This window comes from Felis catus, chromosome D2, assembly GCF_018350175.1.
Source record: "Felis catus isolate Fca126 chromosome D2, F.catus_Fca126_mat1.0, whole genome shotgun sequence".
NCBI lineage: Eukaryota > Metazoa > Chordata > Mammalia > Carnivora > Felidae > Felis > Felis catus.
Window position 1 is genome coordinate 81,634,203 of NC_058378.1, and position 25,369 is coordinate 81,659,571.

The following is a 25,369-nucleotide window of genomic DNA, read 5'->3' on the forward strand; positions in this document are numbered from 1 at the left end:
CTCTGAAAGGGGCAGATAAAATAACAATTATTATGCTTAGGTTCTTGGCTCATGGGCGATTTTAACATGCGCCCGTTTCCACTCTTTTTATAACGTTACCACATGTGGACAAGGTTAAAATACCTGAAATAAACTCTCGCCATCTGTCTTTTCTCTCTCACTGGCGGAAAAGGAATTTGGCTACGAGTGGCTGCTCATTGTTCATACCCAATGCGAGCAGAGAGACAGGTGCCAAAACCCATCGCGGGGGGCGGGAAAGGGGGGCAGGTCTGAGATTCGAAGACCTGGAACCTTGCCCTTCGCCAGGGAGATCCCACCGAGCACGTGGGCTGAGCCAGGTGCTACGAAACCCTACCAGGTTAAAGAGGTACCCGATCACCGACACCGTCGCCAAGCAAATGTGAGAAGTGGTGGCATCTTTACTCTCCCCCACGTCAGTGTTTATTTCTGAATTACCGAACACACAGAGATCCTCAGAGCCAGAAAGCCAGACCGGGTCTCAAGAGGTCATCTTGTCCTGGGCGACCCAGTGGACACCCCACCGTCCAGCAGATGTCCCCGCCTCTAGAGAGGGCTCTCTCTCAAGATCCTCAGCAGCCGCGTTCAGCCTCTTTTGAGCTGGGATGCTGGCTAACCCAGCACCTGCACACAGCCGCATCACGCGGAGTTGTGGGCAGCGCTATTCTTTCAACTAAGTTGGGGGGGCACTCAGTTATAGGGATGGCTCACAGGCTCCTAGCCCCCAGGATTACGGATTGTATATTCTGGGTTTCTGCACAAAGCTTTAGTTTGTAGACAGGATGCCAGGTTTGGAAATCTCTGTAGCGCAGCAGTCTCCCTCTTAAAAAACAAAAAAACAACACAACACAACAAAACAAAACAAAAAACACTGCATTCAGGATAATTTGCCAGCCAAGTCTTATAAGAAATTGAATTGGCCGGTTCATAAGGAGGGGCCCCAGGCCTGTGTGTCCTTGTGCAAATCCCATAAGCCTCTGTGAGTCTGTGTCCTCATCTGAAAATGCGGACAAGGCTAGCGTTTGTCCCACTGTGTTTTTAGGGGGAGAGCTGAGGACAGCCCCATTCACAGCAAGTGCTCAGCACACAGGCTTATGAAGTCTCTTCCAGGCAAAGTGCCGTTCCCAGGGTCCCGGCCACGGAATGGGCTGGTGTCCTACAGGCTACAGCCCTGCGGTGGGTCTGTCCCATGTGCTGACCTCGACACTCCCCTGAGGCTTCCATTTGGGAGCTCTCAGCTCGCATTTTTGGGTTGTTTTCTAACCATAAAGAAGACAGGCGTCATGGTAGCGACTTCAAGTTTCAGGAACAGTCATTGAAGGCAGAGGCTGTTGAGAGGCTACAATTTCACACCTACAGTGACGGAGGCAGAACACTCACTAGCCAGCCTAGTCTTCCCGTCTTCCCGCGTTCACCCTCACAAGGATTTCTGACTCTCCTGAGAGACCTCAGCCTTTATTCCATGCATACTCCAATTCCTTGGGAAATTAGACTGGCAATGGGAAATTTTCCATCATTTCACACAGGGACAAGGGAGAAAAGCGCTTGTCAGCCGATTCATCATGCTTGCTACTTGTCCCTCTGCTTCCTAGCGATTCAGAAACAAACGCTACCAAATCGACCACAAATGCTTTACTCAAATAAAAAATAGCTTTCGTGTTGCCTGTCATTTCTTTACCAATTCACAGTTTATACATTTTCACGAGCCCATTTATCTATCTCATTTTTTTTGAGGGGTCATTGGCATTAGTTTCAGGCATACAACATAATGATTTCATATTTGCATGCATTGTGAAATGATCACCGCTAAGTCGCCAGAGTTAATATTATTGATTATATTCCCCATTCTGTACATTCTGCCTCCATGACTTATTTATTTTATAACCGGACGTCTGTATTTCTTGATCCCCTTCATTCACTTTGCGCCCTCCCCCAAACCCCATTTCTCCTCTGGCAACCACCAATTTGTTCTCTGTGTCTATGAGTCTGGGCTTTGTTTTGTTTTGTTTTTTTAGATTCCTCATATAAGGGAAAGCATGTGGTATTTGTCTTTCTCTGGGTGATTTCACTTAACTCAAGGCCTGTCCATGCTGTCACAAAATGGCAAGATTTTCATTTATTTTTTTTATAGATGAATAATATTCCATTGAATATGTATGCCACATCTTCTTTATCCATTCATCTGTTGATGGGCACTTAGGTTGTTTCCATATCGTGACCATTGTAAATAATGCTGCAATGAACGTAAGGCTGAGTACTTCTTTTCACATTAATGTACCCGTTTTCTTCAGGTAGATACCCAGTAGTGGAATTACTGGATCGTATCATAATTCTATTTTTAATTTTTTGAGCAATTCATATGGTTTTCCACAGTGACTGAACCAATATCCATTCCCACCATCAGTGGACAAGGGTTCTCTTTTTTTCCACATCCTTGCCAACACTTATTATTTCTTGTCTTTTTGATAATAGTCACTGACTTGATCATATGATTTTTATCGTTCATTTTGTTTATGTGGCATATCCCACTGATTGATTTGTAGCTGTTGAACCATCCTTGCATCCCTGGGACAAATCCCTCTTGGTTATGATGTACCGTCCTTTTAATGCATCATTGAATTTGGTTTGATGATATTTTATTGAGTACTTTTGTATCTAAGTTCATCAGGTGTATCGGCCTAAAATTTTTTTTTTTTTTTTTGATGGTGGTGTCCTCAGGTTTTGGTTTCAGGGTAATGCTGGGCTCATATGGTGAGTTTGGGAGCGTTGCCTCCTCTTTGATTGGAAAAGTTTGAGAAGGATAGGTATTAAATCTTCTTTAAATGTTTCATAAAATTCACCCACTGAAGCCATCTGGTCCTGGACTTTAGTTTGTTGGGAGATTTCTGATTACTGATTCAATCTCCTTACCAGTAATTGGTCTACTCATATTTTCTATTTCTTCATGATTCAGTCTTGGAAGATTATTTAAGTTTATAGGAATCTATCCATTTCTTCTAGGTTGTTCAGTGTTGGCATATAATTATAGAATGGTCTCTTTTGATCCTTTGTGTTTCTGTGGTATCGGCTGTAACTTTTCTCTTTCATTTCTGATTTTATTTATTTGAGCCCTCTTTTTTCTTGGTGAGTCCAGCTAAAGATTTGTCCATTTTCTTAATCTTTCCAAAGAACCAGGTCTAGTTTCATTAATCTTTTTGATTGTCTTTTAGTTTTTTCATTTATTTCCACTCTGACCTTAATTATTTACTTCCTTCTACTAATGTTGGGCTTCATTTGTTCTTCTTTTTCTAGCTCCTTCAGGTGTAAAGTTAAATAGTTTATTTGGGATTTTCTTGTTTCTTATGGTAGGATGTATTGCTATGAACTTCCCTCTACTTTTGCTACATCCCATGGATTTTGATACGTCATATTTCTGTTGTCATTTACCACTAGGAACTTTTTAATTTTTTCTATGACCAAGTAGTTTCTCGGTATCATGTTGTTTAATCTCTACATATTTTTAGTTTTTAGTTTTCCTCTTGTATTTGACCTCTAGTTTCATACCACTGTGGTTGGAAAAGATGCTTGACACGATTTCAAACTTCTTGAACTTTCTGAGATTTGTTTGGTGGTCTAACATGTGATCTGTTCTGGAGAATGCTCCATGTGCATTTGAGAAGAATGTGTATTCTGCTGCTTTTGGATAGAATATTCTGCATTTAACTATCAAGTCCATCGGGTCTAATGTGTCATTTAGGGTCAATGTTTTCTTACTGATTTTCTGTCTGGGTGATCTATCCATTGATGTAAGTAGGGTGTTAAAGTCCCCAATTATTATTGTATTACTGTCAACTTCTACCTTTAGATCTGTTAATATTTGCTTTGTTTATATTGGTGCTTCTATGTTGGATGCATATTTATTTATAAATATTATATCTTATTGCTGGATTGATCCCTTTATTATTATGTAATGCTTATCTTTGTCTTTTATTAAAGTCTTTGGCTTAAAGTCTATTTCATCTAAGTATAGCTATAATAGCTTTCTGTTTCCATTTGCATGGAATATCTCTTTCCAGCCCTTCACTTTTAGTGTTTGTGTGTCCTTACTCTGAGGTGAGTCTCTTGTAGGCTGTATACAGATGTGTCTTGTTCTTTTATCCATTCAGCCACTCTGTCTTTTGATTGAAGAATTTAGTCCATTTACACTTAAAGTAATTATTTAAAGGTATGTATTTTTTTTGCATCTTGTTAATTGTTTTCTGGGTGCTTTTGCAATTCCTGTTTCTTCCTTCTTTTTCTCCGTTCTCTTGTGGTTGATTTTCTTTAGTACTACATTTACATTCATTTCTCATTTTCTTTTGTGTATTTACTAGAAGTTTTTACTTTGTGGTTATTGTGAGGTTCACATATGTCACCTTTTGTATACAATGGCCTGTTTTAAGTTAATAACAACTTAAATTTGAACACTTTCCAAAACTCTACATTTTTCTCCCCCTTCCTATTTTATGTTTTTGATGTCACATTTCACATCTTTTTATTTTATGTATCCCTCAACTAATTATGGTTTCAGTTAATTTTAGTACTTTTGTCTTTTAACCATAATAATTGCTTTATAAGTGATTAATCCACTACCTTTACTATGCATTTACCTTTACCAGAGAGGTTTTTACTTTTGCGTTTTCTTGCCAATTCTTTTAAGCTTAACCAAGTACCTTTAATATTTCTTTTAAGGCTGGTTTGGTAGTGATGAATTCCTTTACATCCTTTAGCTTTTGCTGGTCTAGAAAACTCTTTATCTTTCCTTTGATTTTGAACAATAACCTACAAAGTTTCTGCTGAGAAATCTGCTGATAGCCTTATGGGGTTTCCCTTGTACATAACAATTTGTGTTTTTCTTTCTACTTTTAAGATTTTTTAACTTCAGACATCTTTAATTATAATGTATCTTGGTGTGGACCTCATTGAATTCATCTTCTTTGGAACTCTCTGGGCTTCCTGGACATGGATATCTGTTTCTTTCCCTAGGTTAGGGAAGTGTGCAGCCATTATTTCTTCAAATAAGTTTTCTGCTTCTTTCTCTCTCTCTTCTCTTTCTGGGATCCCTATAAATGCAAATTATGTTCTCCTCTCCTTCTGGGATCACTATAATGCAAATGTTATACTGCTTGGTGTTGTCCCATAGTTCTCTTAAGTTATATTCATTTTTTTAATTCTTTTTTTCTTTTTGTTACTCTGTTTGGGTGAATTCCATTGCTTTGTCTTCCAGCTCATTGGTCTGTTCTTTCACTTCATCCAGTCTGCTGTTGACCCCCTGTAGAGTATTTTTCAGTTCATTATTGTATTCTTCAGCTCCGTGACTTCTGTTTGGCAGTTTCTTATGTCTTTTATGTCTTTGTTGAAGTTCTCACTGTGTTTATCTGTTCTCCTAAATTCAATGAGCATCTTTAGAAACATTATTTGAATTCTTTATCAAGTAGATTACCTATCTCCATACCTTCATTTCTGAGGTCTTGTCTTGTTCTTTCACTGGGAACATATTTCTGTTTCTTTATTTTGCTTGACTCTCTGTGTTTTGTTTCTTTTTTTTAATGTTTATTTATTTTTGAGAGAGAGAGAGAGAATGGGGGAGGGGATGAGAGAGAGGGAGACACAGAATCTGAAGCAGCCTCCAGGATCTGAGATGTCAGCACAGAGCTCTATGTGGGGCTTGAACTCGTGAGCCCATGAGATAATGACCTGAGCTGAAGTTGGATGCTCAACTGGCTGAGCCACCCAGGTGCCCCTCTGTGTTTTATTTCTGATAGGTGAAACAGCCACCTCTCTCACTCTTGAAACAGTGGCCCTGTGTAGGTGATGAACCTTCTCATTAGACCTTCCCTAGTTCTTGGTTGTCTCTCTAACCTTTGTGATTGTCTACACTTATTCTTAGTAGGTCCCCTCTATTGACGATGTGCCAAGACCTGTCCATGTTCCAAGGGGAGGAATCTCATTTAGCACCTTGTTTCAGGTGGACTGGAAGCCAGACCCTCGAGCAGCAGCTTTTAATACATGCAAATATATCCACCCAGTGAGATCATAATCCCTGCTGGCTTCCATACCAGGAGATCTAGAGGTGTCCACTGAGCGACAGTTATAAAAATCGGGACTCCACATGAGTGTATAAGCTCCTTTCTGGGAGGTCTTGTCAAGCTGTATTCAGGCCAAGGCAGTGAGAAAGGATGGTGTCTCTTGCTTATGTTCTCTGCCTCCTTAGCCTGAAGATACGTGGGAAACCTGAAGCCTGTCCCTCAGGAAGCTCCTGGCTAAGTAAATATACTTTTTTTTTCACAGGAAGACCGGGGTTGTGTTTCAGTCTGTTGTCTGTGCAGTGTCCTGGCGGTGGAGATCGGTTGAGAACTATCTTTCTAATTGTTACTTTCCCAGGGGAGCTCAGGAATGCCAGCCTTCTTGGTCACCAGGGCCAGGAGATCCAGGGGCATCCCCTGTGTGGACTGCACGTACGTGGAGGCTTTAGCTGGGCAGCAGGAGAATGTAGAAGGTGGGGCACACTCCCTGGCTCCAGAAAGGTGGTGGGAAAATAAATTCCCTGATGGCACGTGTGCCCATAGGCTTTAGGAATGCAGTGGGAGAGTGGTTTGTCTGTGAGATAAGACAGAAGGATGCTACCACCACTGCTTATACTCGTCAGCCTCAGCCCAGGGATCGAGGGAAGTGTCACACGTACCCAAACTGGCCAACTTTAGCTAGCTGACGGGAGGTTGCATCAACCCTTGATACTAACCGTCCCAGCCAGCGGCTCTCTGGCTTTGGAAAGGCAGTGGGACGGTACCACGGCCACCTGCCCATGCTTCACTCAGCAAGGTGGCGGGAGGGTGCCACTTCCAAGCTCGCCAGCCTCTCCATCTCCAGGGAAAGTTTCAACTATTCCCTGACCCTGCAGCGGATGCTTTTGGATTAGCAAATGACTTTTCCTTCACACATAATCCAGGTGCTCTCCCATCTGCAATTTTTTCTGCTGGGTCTTTGGGCAAGTGAGACCACCGGCAAGCACTTTAAAAGGGGAATCTCAGTGTCCTGTAGCACTTTGGGTCCCTTGGACATCAGCCCCATTGGTTTTTTTTTTTTTAATGTTTATTTATTTTTGAGACAGAGACACAGCATGAACAGGGGAGGGGCAGAGAGAGAGGGAGACACAGAGTCTGAAGCAGGCTCCAGGCTCTGAGCTGTCAGCACAGAGCTCAATGCGGGGCTCAAACCCACGACCTGTGAGATCATGACTTGAGCCGAAGTTGGACGCCCAACCGACTGAGCCACCCAGGTGCCCCAGCCCCGTTGGTGTTCTAAGCCAGATGTTTTGGGGGCTCATCTGTCTGGTGCGGGTCCCAGGGGTTGGAGATGTGGGGTACCCACCCCTCGCTCTGCTCCTCCAGGAGAGGCACCTGTTCTACCTCCTGGTCTGTGACATCCCTTCTCATTGCACATCTCTATGCTGGGGGTGAGGTTTTGCTGAGACCACATCTCTGCCCTTTCTACCTGTCTTGGTGTAGTCTTCTTATCCTTTGTTGTAGAAAAAGAGCTCATCCACTTTTCAGCTCTCTTTCAGAAGGAAATGATCCTTATGTAGCTGCAGGAATGGTGTGTCCATGGGAGACGGTGAGTTCAGAACCTTCGTAGGCTGCCATCTTGTGGAAATCCCCCAAGTCCCTCCCTTTAGGTAGGATATAGTTTACGGGGGAGGTACTCTGTCTATCATAAGCACAACTCGAAATAACCTCGTATAATTCAATCCAAGTAGTTCTTGCTTCCCTAGTCTAAACTATAACCCTCTGACAGAGTGAAATTTGATTTCAACGAAGTCTTTCTCACCTTTCAGCTTCTGCCTGCCACATTCTTCTGTTCTCCCAAATCAGTCAAGGTTACAAGTACCAGGAATCTGAACACTAATCGAGGATGGGTGTTATTCCTCCACGGAAACCACTCCCTTGTCTACCTTTGCCATACACACCGCGTCCAATAGAATCAAGAATGGCCTTCCATTTTAAACGTCCTCGAATGTTGGAGTCGAGAACCTCTTAGGTAGCTATATAAGATTTTTAAAGGGACGCAACTCAAACCTGAGAAAGAACAATAAAAGCGATTTTAGAAGGGTTTCTCCAGCAGCACCAGAAGACCTGTACCCCACCCATACAGAAAAGCAGCCCACAGGTTCCCTTCTTAACTCCGTTACGGTGTCGGCGAGTGGCCATGTCAGGCCCAGGCCCAGGTGCTCGCCGGCAGAAGCAAGGTGGCCTCGCACACGTCCCAGTCAGGCCGCTGCAGCAGGAGAGAGGGAAGCAGCTGTCGGGGAAACTGGGCACCAGGGATGTACCAGAGGCAAGCCAGCCCCTGCCAGCCTCCCTCTTCGCTAAGGCTGGCTTTTGTTTCGGGCACAGGTTGGCTTTCCACACCTGTAAGTCGGGCATGGGGGTAAAGAGCAGCCCTTTATAAAGGAAGCACCCCCCGGACGACGTGGGGAGGCATCTCATCTCTCTTCGTTCCCGCTGGCTGAGGCAGAAGCTTCTCTGTGGACCAGCAAGCTCCCGGCCCTCCCCATCTCAACGCTATCGGCCTCAACCCCCCGGGTAAGGGAGGAAGAGAGCCGGCTGCATTTGGTAAAGCATAATTCCCTTGCTACGTGCCACATCCCAAGGTTACAAAGCATGGGAGTGGAGACGGAAATAATCGGATTACTTAAAAATATGTCCCACGCTCAAGGACTCCACTCGGGCAGTCACAGAGTTTCAAAGCTGAATTGATCTCTGCACGGTTTTCCAGTTAAGTGCCTTCGTTTTGCAGGTGAGGACGCCCAGAGAGGCAAAGAAACCCGTGTAAGGCACACAGCAAATTCCCGTAAGGTCAGCACAAGAGCTTCCTGGGTCCTTGGGTTATCTTGCCTGATGATATGGAGAAGCAGTGGGCTTTTCCTTTTCACCTGGGAGCCGGACTTCTCCAAATAACCGGGGGGGAGGCACGCGTGTTTCACACATGGGGTTGCAAAATGAGCGTGCATTCGGGACGCGGAGTGGGGGTGGGGGAGCCCCCTTCACAGAGCAGGCTGGTCTTGTCTGCCGGCCTGATAACCAGCTGAAACCTCAGGACACGCCATTCTCAGCTTTTAGCACCCAAACGGGCAAAGGCTTCAAGAGGAGCCACGGTTTGTGGAAACGCGGCTGGGAACACCACTCCTCTCTGAGCTCCCTGGAATTGCAGCTGGGAATTCCCAGGGTCCCAGAGCGACCGTTACCATAACCTCCCAACAGGGTGTAAGAGTCCACTGCACGATAATTCTGGCTGCCTCCCAAATGGAACGATATCGAAGCTTTTCCTAACTTTAACAGAAACGGGGGTGTGGCGCGAAGTTCCCCTCGAAACCTGAAATGGTCACCTCGGGTGTGGCCCGAGCACCGACGAGGGCAGCAGGGATGAGCATCCTGTTGCGTACCAGCCATCGAGCCAGGACCCCGGCACAGACAGTCCCTGCAAGCCAGGATCATGCTCTGCGCACATGCACAGAGGAGTTAGAGATGACGGCTGGATAAGGGAACAATAATCTGTGTGATTCCCGGGGGTCTGAGGCTGTTCTTTCAGCCCCTGGATGTCTGCCTGAACACATCTCTCCAGGACAGAATCAGAACCATGTGGGAAGGAAGGATGAGTTCAGGGACAGGAGCAAAGGGAGGGCAAGGGTGCACGCGGGTGTCGCCGATGAGAACTCTGGTCGGAAGATGCCACGTGAAAGAGGAAAGTCTTCCCGCCTGCTGACCACATGGGCAAAGGTTTTGAGGGTCCCTTGGGCAAGGCTGATGCACACTTGGTGGCAGCCCTCCTCCCAAATCCTTACGGTATCACGGCAGGACCAGGAGGGCCCGGGGGAAAGGGTTTGGGCCGCAGAATCCGATGGGCCCGAGTTTGAATTCGGCCTTTGCCCCAGCCCATTGAGTGACCTTGGCCAAGACTTAGTTTCCACATCTGTAAAAGGGAATTCACAATCACACCCTCCCAAGCCTGCTGTGAAGGTAAAAGGAGAAAAATGCATGGGGAGTGCTTGGCATAGAGTAAGTGCTCAGCAAATGAAGACAGGAGCCAACATTTATCGAGAGATTACTATGTGCCAGGCACTTTGGCCAAGGTGCCAGGACACGGGGATAACAGAGACTGGCTCAGCATCTGCCTCTGGAACTTACAGTCTAAAGAACTTGGGCTGGCTTGCAAACCGTGCTACATTCCTGGGCATCACTATGAACACATCTTTACTGGTCAATATGAATGAATTCCTGCGCTCTGTTTTCCTTGATGCTTGCTCTCGGAAAATAACCCCTTATCCTGTGGCAGAACCGACAATGTTATTTCTATTGAGATAACCGTTTTGTGCTATTAGCCTCATCACCATCATCGCCACAGCTCATCATTAAGCACTCACTACCCACCAGGCCTTTTGCTCAGCCCCTTACATGGATTCGTTCATCCACTTGCAAGAGCATCCTTTGCAAGCAGCACCATTGCTGTTCAAAACATGGGCCAACCAGCACCTGTGCCTCACCTGGGAGCCCGCCAGAAACACAAGTTCTCGGGCCCCACCCCAGCCCTACTGATTCAGTATCTGCCTTTCACCTATAATACCCCCAGTGGTTCCTAGTCATGTCCAGGTTTGAAGAAGCACGGATTCATGAAGGAGACCATCTCTTGGCAAAAAGCGGGCTGGTTTGGAGAGATGTCCAATCATCTCTCTCAACTCCTCCTTCCCAGGACGCCACCGTATAATCCTGACATGCTCACAAGGCTAAGAAAAAACCAAAGGGACCGGAAAACAAACATCACAATACTTCTGGGAGACCAAAAGAGAGCTGGAAGTAGGGAAGGGGGCGAGAGGGAAAAGGCCCAGACAGAGGGCTGACAGCCCCCACACGGGCCCACCCTCAGCACGTCCCCGAAGCCTCGAGGTCCCTGGAGGAGGTGTGGGTGGGCGCCTTCCCGTGGTGACATCCCTGAGTCAGGGCTTGTGGTCTGGGAGGAGAAGAGCTTCCACAAGCCAGGGGAGGGAGGCCAAGTCCTCACTCGAAATATAGACAGAAGGATGCCTACCAGGGACTGCCCGCCAGCTGGCCACTTGGGGGCCCCACATGCCCCGACGCTGCCCAAGTCAACATTTACCGCAAGTTCACAACGTCTTGGGAATGCCCCCAGTGCACCAGCAAATAATTGCTGTTAATAAAAGCTTAACACTTAGAATGGGAGAGTTCTTGATACGTGAAAGTGTGCCCTAGGGTTTCTCCTCCATTCAGCTTCTATTAAAGGCATGATTCCCAGAGATCATTTCATTCAAGCCCAAGATCTGGCAGCTGAAGGAACAGAAGCGAAACAGATTTTCTGAAAGTAACTTCAAATGTACAGTGTTGGGCTCAGATAGAAGGATTTAATTTTTCTAAAACCCTGAGAAGGTTTAGTTATATTTTTTAAACACATGTGTTTTGGAAATACTTAAATGGAAACCATCCTACTCCTAAGTCTATTTCATACTAGATGATTAGAAGTCATGTTTCTGGTAGGTATTTTTACACTCTAGAAATGCAGGACAATTTCATACTAAATGAAATACTTAGTTACACATATTTGTCCTTCCCCAGAGCACTTTCAAGTTCTCATTATCAAGAGGAAGGGTGAACTTTATATTTGTTTTTCCGTCCATAAATCACGATCTACAGTAAAGACAGGTCCCACCCGCACACCATCGACTCTGCTGTGTCCAAGCCTCCTCTGTTCCTTAAATGAAAAAGGCTGCTTTCCTTTCAAGTACATAATAAATCTATTTGTAAATCCAGTGATTATGTGAAGTGAGATTTTATGGGATATTTTTAGGATACAAAATCTTATTGGCAATGCACACAAGAGTTGTCAGAGGCAATAGAAAAGTGATGGGTATAGGAGGAAAGAAAATGCAATAACTTTTGGTGATTATCCTGTTTGCCCAGGAAAAAAAAAAAAACAATCGAGGGTGACCACATGCATGGAAACACGGGGCCCAGAGGTTTCCATATTCAAGTGATTGCACGTGTGGATGTCTTTGGCTCATCCCCTCTTCCCTGGACGCAGGTAGAGATGGGGTGGAAAGAAAAGTGTGATGGGGGGGGGGCAAAAACTATTAACTGATCCATAGGCTCTTAACTTTCCTTTTGAGAAAAGCCTGTGGAAATCAAATCCGAGTCGTTTTTGGTTTCTGTGCCTTCGTGGCCTCAGTCTTGGGTTTGTTAGGTGCTTCTTCATGGCGTAGCAGGTTGAAGAATAAGTTACGTTAGATGCATTAAAGCTTTTACTCATTTTAATGAAGTCCTAAGTAGTACTCGTTAAAAAAATTTTTAAGATTATAAAATTAATATATACTAAATACAGAAAATTATAAAAGAGACATTTCAAGTTCCTAATAATGTACTCTGGAGAACATTACTTAGCATTTTTATGCCTGTCTTTCCTTCCATTCTTTTTCTATATATGTGCATCTTCTACTTTCCTCCTTCCTCTCCCCCCTCCTCGCTGAACTTCCCTCCCCTCCCCTCACTCTCTCTCCTTCCAGTTGCAAAGCTCACCTTTTCCTTTGGGAGCTACACCCCTTCTCACGCCCAAACCTCTGGGTGAGGTGGAGTCCTACCTTCTGGTCTAGTAAATGTGCTGAGATGCGACTTCTAATCTCTCGCAGGTTTCTTTCTTTTGCTCTAATTACTGAAGGGCAAAAGCAGGCCTTCCACAGCCTTCAGTTCCTGGTTCCCACAATCCCAAGATGCACGGCGGCCCACGGCTTATGGTTCCCCAGCATCGTTTTTACTCCCAACATGGCAGTCTACATCCTTGCCCCTGGCTAATCCCTACCTGTCCTTTATATGCGGCTAATTCTTACCGACCCTTCTCATCTTGACTGAGATGCAACCTCTTCCAGCCTTCTCTGGATGCTCCCTGCTCCTGCTCCACCAAGCCCAGGGCAGGTGTGTGTGAGCTCTGGGTGAGCCTCCAGTCCTCCAAGCGCCTGTGGCACTGGGCTGTCATGGCTGACTGACCTATTGGTACTCAGATACCAGGTACAGAGGGAGGGAGGGCAAGGGCTGGGTCTGTTTCAACACCCCCCCCCCCCATTATCTCCCCTGGACCTAACACTGCTCCCAGCTCTGAGTTGATATGCAATAAATATATCTTCAGTGAATATCATAACCTGACTGCAATGGATATACTTTGAAATACACTTTGGAATACACGAGCTACTCTCCTTAGAATAAATCCCTGCTGTGAAATTGCTCAACGGGTATAAAGATGCTTAATATTGATTGCCAATCTCCCGAAGGGTGAACAAAGTTTCATTCTGCCAAACTGGGTGGTTCAGAGTCTACCCGCGTTCCTGTGGCCTCATCAACACTGAAGAGGAGTCTTTTTTATGTTTGCCAGTCTGATACATGAAACACCGTCCCTCATTGGAATGCTCATTTTAATACGAATCAGCTTCAGCGTCCACCCTCCTCTTCATTAGTCATTTGTACTCTGTGATCATCTTAAGCCAGTCTTTATTTTAGTGTGAACGTCTTTTGCTTCTGGGTCTAGAAAAGTTCTTTCTACATTGTCTATATTTATGCTGACAATAATTTTTCCACTGCGTCATCTGCTCTTTGTCCTTGGCTTTTATATGTTAACAGCTCTGAGTATCAAAACTTTATTGAATTCAATGTTACACTCTTACCCTTTAGCGTTGTTTTTTTTTTCCCCTTTACTGTTACGTTGAGGAAGGACATCCGTACAATGTTAGTGGATTCTGTCCTATGTAAGTTGCAAAAGATTACATTTTAAAAGACTGCAAGTTGGATTTTAGCAACCAAAATCATTGTATTAAGAACGTAAGGCATCAATTTAAGAGGGATTGTTGGGTGTACTGTTCTGTAAATGGAAGCATTCTTCTGTGAGTCCCTTGTGACTTTTGCCTGCCATATACAGTACATCTGCATATTCTTCTATCTTAATAGCTTTAGCTTAAAAAAATGATTTCTTCCACCTACTAGGGGTTGAGTTTTGCTACGAGAGCACAGTCTCTCCACTAAACTGTGGCCACTGAATGTCTGCAGGACACTTAAGTCACCCCACCTGCTTCCCCCTCTTAGAAAATTTGACCTCCTTCTCTCTGCATTTTATAACAGTGAGGCTTTTTCAGAAACTTAAAAAATCTTTGGAAGGAGGAAAGAGGGGAACAGAAACAGGAGGTCAGTAGTAAAAGGCAACTCGGGGCGCCTGGGTGGCTCAGTCGGTGAAGCGTCAGACGTCGGCTCAGGTCACGACCTCACAGCTCATGAGCTCAAGACACGCATCGGGCTCTGTGATGTCAGCGCACAGCGTGCCTTGGATCCTCTGTCTCTCTCTCTCTGCTCTTCCCTCGCTCTCTCTCATAGATAAACATTAAAAAAACGAGAGAGAGAAAACTCAACTCCAGCTAATAGGTCCTTCACCTCATGCACTTGTGCCTTCATAATACCCACGTTCTAGACGAAAGTCCTCTCCTCCAGCTCTAGCTCCCACTCCATTCACAGGGACTCTGCCCCATTTGCTACACCTGCTTCCTCACCTTTCATTCTCTCCACGCCTGCTGCAGTGTGGGGGGGAGGGGTGCTGCTGCTTCCACTAAAAGGGCACCAAGGTCACCAATTCGCTGCCCAGCCAGATCTGGGGAGCACTTCTCCTTCACCTCCTTGCAACACTGCCTTCCGTCCCGATCTCCTTCCTACTCACTGGCTGCTTCTTTTCCTCCTTTGTGGGACCTTCGTCCTCCTGCCAACCTCATCATGGTGGGGACACAGAGGGATCTGAGGACTCAGGCCTTGGCCTGCTCCTCTTCCATATCATCTCTCCTTCAGTGCCTCAATCTAGCCTTCATTTATATTCTTTTGATCCCCAACTGTTTTTGTCCAGCTCTGAATTCCAGATTTACAACCAATTGCCTCTTGACATCTCCACTTGAATGTCTAACAAACACCGGAGACTTCATAGGGGCAAAGGAGCCTCTTGGTATTGGTACCCCTCACCCCCTCACCCCACTATGCCCCGTCATAGGCTGAATCAAGGCCTCTCAAAGATGCCCATGTCCTGATTCCTGGAAACTGTGGATATATTACTTTTCCTGACACAGGGTCTCTGTTGATATGATTAAATTAAGGGCTTTGGGATGGGAGAACCCATCCTGCATCCCCTGGCTGGGCCCAGCGTAATCACAAAGGGTCCTTGTAAAAGACTTGCAGGAGAGTCAGAGCCAGAGAGACTGGAAGGTTCTACACTGCTGGCTTTGAAGAAGGAGAAGGGGCCAAGAGCCAAGGAATGTAGGCAGCCCGCACAACCTGGAAAAAGCAAGGAAAAGGATTCTCCCCTGTAGCCTCCAGAATTAGAAGATAATAAACCTGTGATGTTTCGAGACACTAAATTTAATTCGTTTAAGCTGCAGTAGGAAATGCATATGTCCACCTCCCCCACAAGCAAAACAAAACAAAAATCTGCCCCCTCCTTGGTCCCAACTATCACCTGCATGTTCCCTCGGCCACACAGGCCAACAGCTCAGGTATCAGCTCTCCGCTGCTGATGCACGGCAAAACAGGCTGATCACGGGAGAACCACCTGCACTGTGGTCAGGCAGCTATCAGTGTGGTCCCAGGGAACTCTGCTGAAGGTCACAACTAGGGAAATTGCAGCAGGAGTGAGAAGGAGGGAAAAAATACTTATGATCTAAAATCCATGGGATGTCAGGAAATGAGAGGGTCAGAGGGCCAAGTGGGTGGGTGGGTGCCGGGATCCTTGGTGGAGACACAGAACACAGAGGAGGGTGTCTGCGGGGCAAAGCCGTGGAGTCCAGATATCTTCATGCTGCATTTGCGGCGCATGTGGGAAGCACCCAGGCAGCGACCTCAATGTCCTATTCCAGAGGCCTGGGGCTGAGCTTCCGGGCTGAGCTTCTGGGGGCCCAGAGATGTAGATTTGGGCTCCATCAGCAAAGCGGTGGGGGTTCACATCATGCCAGAGGATGTGTCTCCCCCAGGGGTCATTTCAGACCTGAGAGGAGAAGGAGCAGCCGAGGAAGAGGCAGGAAGGGAGTCCTGTGGGCGACCAGAGGGAACTAGGAGAGCCCAGGGCCATGGAATCAGGTGAGGAGGGCACTGAAGAAGGAGAAACTGAGGGGCTGTGCCAAACACAGATCACAGAGGTCAGCACCAGAAAATTTCATGGGGGTCGAGTGAACAGAAGTAGCAGAAATAGAGAATAAGGGCCGGTGTGGGTGAGGAGGGAAGAGAGAGGGACGGTAGGACGGAGGAAGGTGAGCTTGCGAGGGGGCACTGCAGGATCCGTGGGTGGGTAGATGGGGGAAGGAGGCATGTTTTCAAGGCTGGTGTATTTTATGGGCTACATAGGAGCTGGCGAGGAGAGAGAGGGTGGAGACACAGGAGGCAGACCCACCACGTGGTGAGAGAGATCAGAACGTGAAGCTCCACGAGCGTCTAGAAGTCTAGCAGAAGGGAGAGCATCCTGTAGCTACTGAACATTTGTGAGTTCAAGGTTCCCAGCAGGGGAATCCCTTCACTAGCCTGTTGCACGGTGTACCCCATCTGCATCGGAACTGCATTAACGCAGCGGTAAAGCTTTCTTGGATTTACGATCACAGATAAAGTGGCAACGGCATTCATACATTGCACTTGGTATTCCGTGTCCTTTGTACACACAATTCTGTATCCCAAAGGTTCCATAAAGGAAAACGAGAAGAGATTAAGCCGGGGGCAATATATCATTGTTGTCTTTGCATGCATCAGAAGAGAAAATAAATACACCAATTCTATGGTAAAGAAAGTGTAAGCTGCCGTAGCTATCCCTCCTGCGGGAAATAGTGACGGGGTTGGTAACACACAGCAGGCTGAACACAGCAGAAATTCCTCAGCTAATCGGGACGTGCACTAATCCTACCCAAGGAAAACCGCGAGTCAAAAACTCATGCATGTCACGGAAAAAAGACTGGAAGGAAACACACCAAAAAGTGATGAGATTATGTGCCATTTTTTTTTCTTTTTTGCTTATCTGTGTTTTCTGTATTTTATATAGTTCTCATGAGTCGCGTTTATAATAACAGCAGTTATGATAAAACGTGCATGTCAGTAGAAACTGAAAACTACTCTTTAAGCAGACAGAAAGCACCTGAGCGATGTTTGTTTCTTTGAAGGCAGTTAGACGGCTGTTGCCAATTCTCAAATATACAAATGTGGAGAACACTTCGTGAAGGCAATCATCTTGACAGATATTTGCATGTATGAAGGAAAAATGCACGCCTGTTTCTCTTTTACTCTTCCACAACTACCACACTCACAACACTCCTGATATGTGGGGTTTTTTCCCCCATAGATCAAGCAACCCGCTGGGTGTCCTTCAATTCAATTCAATTCAATTCAATTCAATTCAATTCAATTCTGACAGTAACCACAGTTAATGCAGACTCCACAGGTGATGAGCTCAGGCCCGTAAGACTGCCACCCACCTCCGATGCCAATCACGAGCCACGGGTCCCCAGCTTAACCCACAACTTGGGTCCAACTCAGCTACAAATCACAAGTTTCCACAAGCCCCTACCTTTGGATTCATTTGCTAGAACAGGTCACAAAACTCAGGGAAACGCTTACTTATGCTTACCAGTTTACCGTAATAAAGGATGTGATAAAGGGTACTGATGAACAGCCAAATGAAGAGATACACAGGGTGAGGTCCATAGGGTGCCAAGTTCAGGAGCTTCTTCCGTGTAGTTGGGGTGCATCACCCTCCCACTACATGGATGTGATCACCAACCCAGAAGCTCATACGGTTGAACCCTATACTGTCGGGGTTTTTTTGCAGGGTTCATCATGTACTCACGATCGATCAATAATTCCATTTCTAGCCCCTCTGCCCTGAGGGGTACGGCTAAAAGTTCCAAGCTTCTAATTGTGATTTGGTCTTTCTACTGGCCAGCCCCCATCCCTGAGTCAACACACAGGCCCCTCATTAGAACAAAAGACATTCTGGGATACCTGAGTGGCTCAGTCGGTTAAGCGTCCGACTCTTGGTTTCGACTCAGGTCATGATCTCACGGCTTTGTGGGTTCAAGCCCCACAACGGACTCAGCACTGATTGTGTAGAGTCTGCTTGGGATGCTTTCTCCCTTTCTCTGCCCCTCCCATACTCATGCTGTCTCTGTCTCTCTCAAAATAAATAAATAAACTTAAAAAATAAAAAAAGAACAAAAGATATTCTATCTCCCGGGAAATTCAAAGAGATTTGGGAGCTCTGCATCAGGAACCAGAGTCAAAGACCAAGTATTATAACAAACGATGTGTCTAGCACTCTTATCACTTAGGAAATTACAAAGGATTTAAGAGCCCTGTGTAAGGAACTGGGGCAAAGACCAATGCAAATATTTTCTATTATTACACAGCATGTAAGCCACATGATCCAACACACAAACACAGGCTTAGACAACAGATCAAATTGCAACATTTATAGTTCGACAATATGATTCTTTCGTTGCTTATGGAATAGCTTAGTCAGTGCCAAATAATGAGCTGAGTGCCACGAAGGATATAAAAACACGGGACAGTATCGAAGCTCAAGATGTGCCTGGTCTCGGGGAAACAGAAACACACATAGGTATCTACGCTTCTGTTGGCCCACTTGGGTGGTTACTCTTCAAAGTATAGATTTGTACGTGGCTCCATCCATGTAAATAAGAAGAGAGATCCAAGATTGGTGGTGAGTCAGCTAGTTCTGGAAAACAGGAATAATCCCCCAAAGAGGAAGGGTTGATGACATCAATGTTCATACCAGGAAACAAGCAGGGATAATCTGACCACGGGTTACCGGGAGGAAGCCCCCCGACTCAGGGGTGCAGAGCCGTGTGTCTGGCCCGCTAACTGTAGCGGGACATTAATAAGGCATCATGCTGTGGGTGGGAAATTCAGGCAGGGCTCCTGTGACTGAGGCCAGAAGGACATGGGAGGAGAGGGAAAGGGTCACCAAGGAGTTGGGGGGGGGGATGGGAAGAGCCAGAGGCTCCATCCGTGCTCCATGGGACCACTGAGTCCAGACCAGGCCGCCATTGGTCAGTGGTCACAGACCAAGGGCGAGCCTGAGGAGACTGTCACCGCGAGGGAGCAACACAATGGCAGTGCAAATGCGGTCAAAGGCAAGAGAAAACACACCTGGAGGGAGACAGGACAAGCTCAAGAAGCGAGAAGCATCGGACGAGGGCGGGGAGACCCAGCCCAGGGCGAGGGGGTGCCGTGGCTCTGCTCTCCCTACCTCTCCCCTTCTTCAGGTCATCTACGCCCCCCACGCAGTGTAGTGTGGTCCTTGTCTGTGAGATGATATCTGCCACCTCACGGGGCTGCGGGGTCCCAGCGGAGCCGAGGTCCAGAGCCCGAGTGGCATAGGGACAAGCTCGGCTCAGGCTCAATAAACATGCAACTGTTTACGATTTACCTCCTCCCTCTCCTCCTCCAGCGTCTTCCTCAGTTCCTGCTCCCTCCCCACTTTATGCTCTGGGTTTCCCTTGAAGGAAGGGACTCCACTGGTTTAAAAACGTTTAAAAACAACAGGCTCGCATGAAAAATAATGGAGACGTTCGACCAGGGCGGTGGCACCAGGAATGAGAGAGTGGGATCCTAGGACCCGGATGCTTGCGGGATGGGAGGAGGTACAACGTGGAGGCACGGAGGTTCGCGGGAGCTGAGCGATGCGAGGAGGTGACAGCCACCCTGCACGGTGGCGGGACTTGGCCAGATGAGGGGCCGTGGGGAGTGTGGTACAAGCAGGGGCTGCCCAGGGGACGGACCGAGTTCAGGGTCAGATAGGGAGGGGAGGGCTGGGGCGCAGGGGCTCAGGCAGGCTCTGAGTGCTGCACCAGAGGGATCAGTGTCATCCTGGGGTGGCACATGGCCTCCCTCAGGGAGGAGGAAGAACACTTTGTGTTCAGGAGAGAACACTTTTGTCCAGGGTGGAGATAACCTGCAGGGTTAACCTGTCCAGCTCCCAGAGGAGGGGGGCGGGCGGGACCAGGCGAGCAGCAGCGGAAGCGAGAAAATCAAAGGAATCGGGAAGGTGTGCCGAAGCCGGCATCGGCACGCCCTGTGCATGCAGGTAGCACACCGGGCGATTCCAGAAACTCTCCAGGGTCTGACTCTGGGCTGCTGGGTGAGTGGCAATGCTGGAGCCTGAGATGTGGAGCCCCAGGGACAATGGGGGTTGAGGAGAGCAAAACTACAGCTTAGCGTTGGATTTACGGAGGCTGAGATCCTGTGGGACAGCTGGGTATGGGCAATCCGGTTTCCAGAAAATACCAGACTGATCTGGAACTCCAGAGAAACCAGAGCTGGAAACACCAGTCTGTCTGTAGGGTGGAAGGGTATGTGTGTGGGGGGGAGGGGGGGAGCACCGGCAAGGAGGAGCCCTGGGAAGGGTCTCAGGAGCGATCAGATCACTGAGGATGGACAAGAGCCCTGGAGGTGGCATCACCCAGGCGGAGGGACGGCCCCTAGAGACAACGGTGGCGGGGGCAGGCAACACGGGGCCTCCTCTGCAGAGAATCTAAAACAATGCAAAACTGAGCACAGCCCGTCTGCATTTTATCACCCATGCGTGTGGGCAACTGCACACGGCCCCCACCTGCGGCTGCATTTATTAACACATTTCCCAGCACTCTTTAAACAAGTACCCTCTTGGGCTATTTAATTTGGAGATTTTCAGGGCGCCTGGGTGGCTCAGTCGGTTAAGTGTCCGACTTCGGCTCAGGTCATGATCTCGCGGTTCGTGGGTTTGGGCCCCGCATCAGGCTCTGTGCTGACAGCTTGGAACCTGGAGCCTGCTTCAAATTGTGTCTCGCTCTCTCTCTGCCCTTCCCCCACTTGTGCTCGGTCTCTCAAAAATAAAGAAATGTAAAAAAAAAAATTTGGAGATTTTTCTTTAAAGCCACTATGCCTCCTTTTCTGGATGATGAGAGATGTGGAACCCACTACCCTATTCCTCGTTCTAGTAAGAACACTGACAGAGAAGTTTTCCCCAGGGTTGTTTGCTGGTCTGCAAGGATGGCCATTGGCCACACAAAAAAGTCATCCAAAACAGTCCGCTGAAAAAGTCATTAAAAGGGTTTTCTTTGTAAGAATTCAACTTTCGTTCTTTTTGACGAGCACATATGTTGTGGAAAATGAGGTCCCCGAACTCTTGCCACCATGGTATTTTAAGTTAACTCCTGAGAGTTTAAGCGGTAAGTCTAAAAATTGGTAGAACGTTCTAGAAATTAACACAACATGGAATATAATCTCTACAATAGGAATTGGTGTGGTATGATGCTTAAATATCTATGTCAATACTACTTCCAGTCAATAGATCCTAAAAGAAATCCATAGTTATGTGCTAAGAAGCCTCGAGAACCAAAAACTCATTCTCTCTCTCAAAATCTTAGCTTAGCTTCCAAGGGCAAACCTGAAATTTTACCGGCATTTATTCTGGTCTATTACGTACCCCCCCCTTTTTCTTTTATAAAGCAGATCTGCTTCAGAGGCTGTGCAGACAAATGAATTATTCATTGACAAGGAGATAAAGGAGAAGGTTTCAGGGACTTAAATATTTAGGCCTCAGGTTCTGTGAGTTTGATCACATTGACTAAGTGGGCACCTTGGGAGCCGAAATAAACCAAAATTAAGAAGTGAAAACTGTGTCAACATTTTATTCTTTTGTTGTGGGAGTAAGGGAGAACCATTTCCAGCAAAAATGTCAGGGTTAAAGATTAACTTTTGAGGCTGAACTAATTCAAAGAGCCCTGCATGTATCTATCATTTGTCAATGTTTTCTAACTGGAGGTATGAAAATTGCGGAAATAAAAGGTGTATGGGAAAAAAGAAAAACACATCGTTTCCCTGGACCTCTGATGTAATCAGCGGTGCTCTATTGAGAAGGTAGGTGCGGATCCAGCCCTTCCTGTGAGACACGACCTAACAGGGAATCTGCTGGAAATGTCACCAGTGCAAGGTCAGCAGACTTCCCCTCACTGCTTTTGCAAAAATCTCTTTGGACTTCTAACCACCAACCTTCTGAGTAATTGGGGACGTCTAGCCCAAAGCTTTGGTGCACTGAGAACAAATCCTACCTTTCTAAAATAAATGACTGTATGCAATGACATGCACTTTTTAGAAATCAATTTAAAGCGTAGAGTATTTATTCAGCTTTGTATTTCCAACAGGTACGACCTGATTCTGGATTAATGATTCTCTTATGGGAATGGGTACCAGGGACGTAATGTGCAACAGGATCGACATAACTAACTCTGCTAGACGACATGTAGGAGCGGTGCTCTCTCAGGGGGTCTGGTCGTTTCGTTTCTCAAAGAGGTGTGTCCTTTGTGCCTGAGAGTCCCCACGAGTTCTGTTCTCTGCCTGGAAGGTTCTGCCTGCCAGGAAGGTTCTGGCTGCCACCTGTTTGGCCTGAATGTGGAGAGTGCACAGCTGACCAGCCACCTCTCCCTCTTTCCTACCGCTTCCTTCCCTTGTGTTAAAAGTACATTTCTCACCGATAACTGTGTGTTTATTGTAAATGTGTGTGTCCACTTATTTCCTGTGGGTCTCCTCCTCCATCCCGCACCACCATGGACACAATAAACACACAGCAAGAGGCTGACGGTGGGAAGGTCTCTGTCAGGAGTTTCCGTGTTATTTCTCGAACCACAAGAAGCCACTGGAGATCTGGCTGCCGCAGGTGTTGCTAGACGGACGATGGCCCATGTTTGCTAGGGGCGGACTCAGGCTTGCTGGTTTGCTAACCAACCTAACCTTTTGGAACAAAATTTATCGTGGCATCAAAATCATTCAGAAACTGATGAAGGGAGGGGCGCCTGGGTGGCTCAGTTGGTTAAGCGTCTTGACTTCGCCTCAGGTCATGACCTCACAGTCCATGGGTTCAACCCAAGGACCCTGCCTTGGAACCATGGGTTCAAGGCTCAGAGCCCGGAGCCTGCTTTGGATTCTGTGTCTCCCTCTTTCTCTGCCCCTTACCTGCTTGCGCTCGCTCTCTCTCTCTCTCTCTCTCAAAAATAAACATTTAAAAGAAATAATTAAAAAAAAAAGAAACTGATGAATGGATAGGCAAAGTGTGGTGTTTCCATACAAGTGGAATATTATCAAGCCAGAAAAAGGAACAGGGCACTGGCACCTGCTACGACGTGGACGGACCCTGAAAACAGGACACTAAGTGAACAAGACCGACACAAAAGGTCACGTATCGCATACTTCCATTTATAGGAAATGTCCAGAATAATCGGTAAGTCCGTAGAGACAGAAGGATTAGTGCCTCCCAGGGGGTGGGGGCAGGGAAAACGGGGACTAGGACGTGACCTTATCAGGTATGGGGTTTCTGGGGATGAAGGAAATGGTCCAAAACTGCAGAGCAGCGATGGCCGCACGACGCTGTGAATCTACTAAAAACCACAGCAATTATACACTGTAAAACGGTGAGTTTTAGGCCAGGTGAATTATACCTCAATTTAAAAAAAAAAAAATCACAGCTAGCAAATAACAGCGACTTCTAAAAAAATGTCATTCAGTAAATTGTTTCCTCCAGTCTCTTAGAAAACGTGCCTTCGCTCCGACCTGCAGAATCTCTGTCTCGGGCAACAGCTCTCCCTCCTGAAAAGCATAACATATATGTTGGGCCAAGGTTCCGTCTGCTGTTTGAGGCCGTGGCCAGAACTTGGTCCCTGCGGCCTCTCGCTTGCCTGGGGGGACGCTGGGAAGGTGTGGGAGAGCAGGTAGGTTTAAGGCCAGGATAAACTGAGTGACCTCTGCCGCTGTCCCCCATCGGCCGCGGGGCCTGGGCTGAGCTGTGGAAACACTCTGAGAATGCCCCCGTGTATCAAATGGGGGGAAGAACGCTTGTAAGATGACCGTAAGGAGTGGAGACGATATGTGCGCAGGATAAATATAAGCGGCAGATACCTAGTAAATTGTGTTATTAACAGTCTTACTGATACTCTCTACAGCGTCTTGGCAGTCAGTGCATTTTATAAACGCTCACTGGAATCCCCCAGGGCAAAGAGAGCCGGTGGGGTATACTTTGTAAAACGCGGCTTTTTTTTTTTTTTTCAAATCCAATAATCATCTCCTGACATACATGTTTGGAATCTCAGACTGATTTTTCCTCCCCTTGCAAGAGTCAGTCTGCTTGCCTCGGTTTATGCTTGCAAGGCTATGTTTCTGAGAAGTTGCATGCAAATCAGATTTTTACAATTCTGATAATATTTTCCCATTGTTCCGCGTTATACGCTCAGGGGTGATTTATCTTCATTTGTGATTCATTTTCAATTGGCGGCAGCAACGAGCACTTCAGTTTTAAGTCTCTTTTCTCCCCAGACTCTGTCAAGTTGTAAAAACATACTTTAAAATACCCTTGACATTGTAAGGAACCCCCCACTCACCTATTTTGTAAAATCAGACTTGTAGTGCTAAGGCTTTTCTACAAGCAGGGGATAGAGCTGTAGCTCTGGTTCGGCAGTAAATACTGAACAGCCTTGCTCATTCTCCATGGAATCCCCCAAGGGCTTTCAAAATCAAGGCCAAATGATGCAGAATTAAGCACGATGTAAGCAGCCTGGCATTGCATGGGGGACGGGGGGGGGGTGAGACCCTGGGAACGCAGCAGTTCACAAGTCATGGGCTCCTCCCCCACCAGCCCACAGCGGGTCCCCGCAAACCCTCTGATAACACGCCGAGCAAACCCGTTTAGCGGGGATCGGCCCTGCTTCGCTTGAGTGGGAATCGGTGCAAAAATTCCCGCTCGCGGTTTTCCACGCACACGACAAAGAAAACCATGGCTGGGGTCCCAGGTGCCTCAGGACGCCTACGTTTGGGAAGAAACAAGTAGATGCAGATCGTCCCAGCTCTGGCCTTAGACACGCGGAGAAGGAGCCTCGCTTTGACATCGGTCACAAAGTGTCGTGGACTAGTATGATCTCACGGAAGGGCCCCTTCCTCTGCTCTCCACATGGAGGCTGCCCACCCCCACCCCCAACCCCCCAGCGAAAGGGGTGGGACCCAGGCCACCCATCCTCCCATGTGGAGCAGGCCATGACGTCATCCTTTCTTTTCTCCCGGTTGACATTCGTCCCGTCTCCACACTGCAGAATGTCGCAGGAGGAGGCCAGCGTGACCGCGTCACTCAGCCCGCAGCTGCTGAACAGGCAGCATCCTGGCCACCCTCTGTCGCAGAGGAGCCCGGGCCTGAGGTCCCTGCTCCAAGGAGCTGCCACCAACAGCCACCAAGTCCT

General features: G+C 47.1%; 1 protein-coding gene and 1 long non-coding RNA gene across 4 annotated transcripts in view; one reads left to right on the forward strand and one right to left on the reverse strand.

Annotated features, from left to right (window-relative positions):
- ADAM12 (ADAM metallopeptidase domain 12) overlaps positions 1 to 25,369 on the reverse strand; it is a 349,535-nt gene that overhangs the window by 201,290 nt on the left and 122,876 nt on the right. The window lies entirely within an intron of this gene.
- On the forward strand, positions 7,538 to 11,854 carry LOC123381030. Its single transcript, XR_006587534.1, has 2 exons — positions 7,538 to 7,650; positions 7,871 to 11,854. It is a non-coding gene; the product is annotated as an uncharacterized LOC123381030 (long non-coding RNA).